This window comes from Pinus tabuliformis, chromosome 4_2 (assembly GCF_031772625.1).
Source record: "Pinus tabuliformis cultivar Carrire ecotype Pingquan chromosome 4_2, CPIR1, whole genome shotgun sequence".
Taxonomy (NCBI): Eukaryota; Viridiplantae; Streptophyta; class Pinopsida; order Pinales; family Pinaceae; genus Pinus; species Pinus tabuliformis.
The window spans coordinates 1034598700-1034604699 of record NC_142304.1 but is presented as its reverse complement, the minus strand read 5'-3'; positions in this window follow the sequence as shown (position 1 = coordinate 1034604699).

Genomic DNA, 6000 nt, shown 5'->3' with positions numbered 1-6000 from the left:
ACAAGTCTCCTCCATGCAACGACACCTACAAAAGAAACAATCCGAATTATAAAAGGCAAGTTGGCCTACAAACAGTAAGTTAGCGTAAAGGAGGGACAGTTCTCTATATATAGAGGATGCCCACTCCTCCAAAGACAACGCACTCATATCTCTGAAATCTGCAAAGAAATGAGGCAAGAAAAGGGTAACGAAGGATGAAGAAGAGGTCTCCTAGTGCAGCGAAGGAAGGAGGAGGAAAACCAAAGTGAAGAGGATTGTTTCTAGGGCTAGAAACAGTCACATGTGCGAAGAAAAGGAGGTCAAGTCTGCGGGTATGACAACAGGAACAAACAATCCATGAACTAGTGTTGTTTTGGCTTGAAACTAGGCCTAAAAGGCCTCCCAAGTCAAGCGAAGAAGCCTATCTCTCTAGCGAAGGAAAAGGACCCTAATTCTCTAGGGTTCCCACCATACATGGAAAAACTAGGGTTGTTGTTCAGTCACATCAAGTTTGCAGACCCACCTCAAGAAGAATCTCGAGAAGGATGTCTCCTTAAGTGAAGAACATCTTGAAGAAAGGAAGAAAAATATATCATCAAGAAGCTAACATAATCAAGATCTATCCATCTCTAGACAAATCAGTGAAGAAAAGAACGAGGCGCTGGCGAGAAAAGTGCCAAAAGGAGGAAGTCAATGTGTCGGGGAACATAGTGCAAAAGGGAGAAAGGACTTGACTTGTGCTTGGAAGACATTCTAGTCAGGTGTCTAGGGTTTGGAATTTATCAATAAGAAGCATCAATAAGAGAAACTTACTAAATGGTTTTCCTCTCAAGAGAAGAGAGGTTTTGGCCCTGGCAAGAAGCCAACATCTTGTGTTCTTGTTCTTATGTTTTCTGTAGCAATTTGATGAAGTACACACACATGCATTAATGAGAAGAGGAAGAGGATTAAGCTAACAAGAAAAAATAAAAGGACTCCACAAATTGTTATTAAGCAAAGAAGAATCATATTAAACCTAATTGCCCTAGATTCTTCAACATTGGAGACCCATGAGGTCACTTCTTTGCCCTCACGTGTTTTGGGAGCATCACGGGTTTATTATGTGGAGAACATGGGTCCAACCCTTTGTCCATTTCTTTTGAAGTCCAATTTATTATTTTTAGCACTTATGAACTTCATCGGGCCTCTTAGAGAGCCCAATGACATGTGTTATTGATTATTCGATCTCTTGGGAGGCTTATTATTTTGTTTATGAGCTAGTTTGGTGAGCTTGTCACCAAAAAAGATAGTTATTTGCACATTATTTTAGTTGATGGGCTTATGTAGGCTCAAATTAGATAATTCCAACTCCTAATGTATATAAATACGAGAGACATGAATTCATTTATACCATCACTTGGATTCGATCATATCTTCTTGTGAAATTTTCGCTATCTTTTGAGGATGAGACTTTTTGGATGAATGGATGAATTTCGATGTTTGGTTATTCTTCTTTGTTTTGGAGCTTCTATGATTAGCATATCTTGTTGATTGGATATATTCTTCTTACATGTAAATACTAAGTCAATGCTATTTTGATTCTTTATTTTGTTGCATTCATGATATTGGGATTTTCGCTATTGTTAATTTGATGTTTTTCTTGGAACAAAATTGTGGAAATTAAATCACTAAATAGTGTTGTATCATGATTGGGTTGTGTTTGAATGAATGAATGTTCCTAGAGACATCATTGTCTTGACAAGTCACCAAATATTGTTGAACGAAGTATAAATGACCTTGAAGCTACTTCCATTAAGCCCTAATGCCCAACGAAGTTGTCTTTTAGGCCTCCTTGACAAGTAGAAATCAATCGAAACTCTAAATCTTCCATGACTCCATCTCTCCCAAAGGACAAAGCATTGGTCCTCCTCTGGTGATCACTTTAAAGCTTATTTCTTTCACCTTCCCCTCTTTTTCTAGGACTAACCTACATAGATCATATAAAGCATCAATTATCTCACAATCTAGCCATCCAAATACTTCGATTTGTGGTCCACAATTGCATTGATGTGTCCTCGAGAAGTGCTCCAAATTTCATGAGATTCCGACAGTGGGATCTTGAGATATCGCAAGCCCTAACTCCTCGAGAAGTGCTCCAAATTTCATGAGATTCCGACAGTGGGATCTTGAGATATCGCAAGCCCTAACTCGAAGACCAATTCTTGCCCTTGGTTTCCCTTAGGCTAGAAACCTCACTAGGATCCTTGCATTGCCTTTCATTGAAAACTCATTCCTTGATCCTCTTCCCTTTCCTAATTAGGTCAAGTATATCATTGGTTGCTAAATCCTATCCTCTTGACCTAACCTCGAGTCCACTTGGTCTCATGTGGCCCCATGCACTATCAAGGTTAATTCTTCAAAAATCACCTAGAAGCCTTCCATCTTGTCTTCCAAGACAAGCAAGCCACAATCTTGAGCCTCTCTTGTGAATAGATTTCTAGGATCACCCTTCATCCTATCTTTGATCTATTCATCTTTGTGCTCTTGTGAATAGGCTTCTAGGATCACCCTTCATCCTATTTTTGATCTATTCATCTTTGTGATCTTTATCATATCGGGTCTCCTCCCATCGGTGAAAGTCTGTAAAGAGTAGGGAGCTTTAGTTGAGGTGACAGTGAACTATTGCTCCATTGTTTCCCTTGACCTAGCAATTGTCCCTTTAGGATTCCCTCTTAGGACCCCTACTGGTTTGAGAGGTAACAGTTCTTACTTCAGGTATCCCTCCCGAAATATGGTTTTAAAAGGTCATTGCAATAATTGTCAATACATATACTAATGGGCAATACCATGTTTGGGAAAAATAAGGTATTCCATGTAGGATGAAGACTTTAATTAACCACTCACACAACTAAATCAAAGATCATAACACCAATGTATTCATGTGATTAAAAACATAAAACTCTATAAGAGGGGCATAATCCACTTCCCCAACCAACATGGCCACTTAAGGCAATTTTATTAATGCAAAAAATGCATATAAGAATTTTTTTCACAATTGATCATCCACAAATAACCATCTATACTCTTTAAATAGAGATCATGGAGCAATTGGGTACTAAGCCACAAATCAATAGCCTTTAATATCAAGGAATTGATTATCAACAAATAACCATCCATACTCTTTAAATAGAGATCATGGAGCAACCGGTTGTTCGGGCACAAATCAATAGCCTTAGCCTTTAAAATAGAGGAGAATATGAACCATCATATCACTCTTGTCTAAAACATATCATAACCATCAAATAACATAATTACAAATATATACTAAAAAAACATACTTTTACCCAAAAACACACTAAACCAAGTTAATTCCAACTAAACAAACTAAGAATCACACTTTTACCTAAAGGCACATTAAACCAAGTTAATCTTAACTAACTACTAAATGTCTAAATATTCTAACAACTACCCTAAACAGATATTAAAAAAAAAAAGGGAGGAAGAAGAAGAAAGGTATGATTAACTAACCTAAAAATACAAAAGAAAAAGAAAGAGGTCTGATTAACCCATTTCTCCATGCTCAATAAGGAATACACTGGAGGAACCTCGGATAAGTGTATGATCTTAGGAGAATGATACGACGAAATCTAAACATTCTACAATTTGGACATTTTTATACCATCACCACCAAAATCTGACTACAGAAGAATTTCTGGAGTTGCAATTTTTCACTGTTGAATTTACATTCAACATTTTTTTACTGCAGAAATAGATTCAGCACCCTCTAAAAACCCTTATTGCACCCACATTGTGCAATCTCAACAATTGATATTTGCAATTCCAGCAATTGTTTAATTTTTTAACCGGATTTTGGACAAAAATTATTGGAAAAAGATTTTTAAAAAATCCAAATCATAACACATTTCAACCATGCAGAATGATGCATGCCAAGGAGTCCCAAAAGGTCGGTGCTCTAGGTAAGGTATGGTTAAGGTCATAATCTTGAATGATGCATGCCAAGAAGTCCCAGAAGGTCGGTGCTCTAGGTAAGGTATGGTTAAGGTCATAATCTTGCGTGAGGACCTTACCACAGCTTAGGAAAGGGAGAAACAGAGCAAAAATGATGAACCACCCACCCAAGAGAGAGAAAGAGCTGACCCATAAAAATGCCCAATGACCAACCCAACTAAGCCATCGTCAAAATTGTGAAGGATAAGGTACCTGCATTTTCAGTCATTCCACTCATCCATCCATAATAAGATATTTGCAATTCCAGCAATTGTTGTTTAATTTTTTAACCGGATTTTGGACAAAAATGATTGGAAAAAAATGACAAAAAAATCCAAATCATAACGCATTTTAGCTATGCACAATGATGCATGCCCAGAAGTCCCCAAAGGTCGGTGCTCTAGGTAAGGTCATAGTCTTGCACGAGGACCTTACCACAGCTTAGGGAAGGGAGAAACAGGTCAAAAGGAGGGAAGAAAGATGAACCGCCTACCCAACAGAGAAAGAGCTGAACCATAAAATGCCCAATGGCCAACCCAACCAAGGCATCATCAAAAGGAGGGAAGAAAGATGAGCCGCCTACCCAACAGAGAAAGAGCTGAACCATAAAATGCCCAATGGCCAACACAACCAAGGCATCATCAAAATTGTGAAGGATAAGGTACCTGTATTTTTAGTCATTCCACTCATCCACCCATAATTAGATTTAACACTCGCTTTTTTTATTCCAAGTTCCAACTTGTTTACCAGTTGGCATTAGTTTCAATTACAATATAATCTAGTTTCAATTACAATATAATAAAATTAAACATGCCCAAAAGGAATGGACGATCCAACATGTCAACTGTCTGCCATGAGCTAAAGAAGAGAAGTGAGAGAAAACAACAATCATTTAGGGGGCAACTTAAAAAAGCTTACCTGTAAACCCAACCATGGCAGCCCTAGAGGGGCAAACATGTACTGGGCTGGAAGCGCCCGTCGATATCGCATATGGACTTTGAATTTTCCCGACAAAAATTTTTGAAGGACATCCTGTGTCTGCTTGCAAAAAAAAAGTGCATACCAGCCACAAACAACAATCATTTAGGGGGCAACTTAAAAAAGCTTACCTGTAAACCCAACCATGGCAGCCCTAGAGGGGCAAACATGTACTGGGCTGGAAGCGCCCGTCGATATCGCATATGGACTTTGAATTTTCCCGACAAAAATTTTTGAAGGACATCCTGTGTCTGCTTGCAAAAAAAAAGTGCATACCAGCCACACATGTACGCCACTCAACTCTGAAAACAAAAATTTTAACTACATATACAGAAGCACATGGACCTCAGTACTATCGAGATAAGTTTGCAGCAAAAAGACTAGCATCCTACTGTAGCTATTTGATCACCATTCTCAGCGTAGTTCTCATCAATGTCTGCCTTCTGATCTGGCATCGTTTGTCTTTATATGGGATTCCTCCGTTGACATCTAAAATTTGGGCCCAGCAGGAACCGATCTTCATAAACTTCATTTTTTCCTAGTTTGTCAATCCTCTCTTTCAGAGAATCAACTTTCCTTTTACTGGTGCCAAGTATTTGGTTATAAAAATCTAATGTAGTGTCCATGTAATTCACTTGGTTATATTCAAAGTCATTCCACAAGTTCTTTGTGCTGGACTTCTTTTACTTCTTCTACGAGGCCCTAGATAGCAACAGTATAAGCATATTTTGGGTCTATCTCGAGAACTCAATCTATCTTCTGAGCTCCTGGATCTCTTCCTGCAGAGTAACACGGTGCTCCTAGCAATAGCTAGGAATAACAACAGAGATTTGAAAAAAAAAATAGCGGTAGAGGTACCTATAGATGGCAGAGAATGTCACTGGTTCTCGAGCAGAGTGAATAGAAGGGCGAAGTGCACTAAATACCCAAATTACAAATCCACAATAATTGGGAGAGAAATTAGGTAAGGTCTGATTGTCATCAAGTCTGCAAGGGCTACATTTCTTGATATGTTAAGTTTAACTTATAGGGATTGGATTGATTATTCATAATACC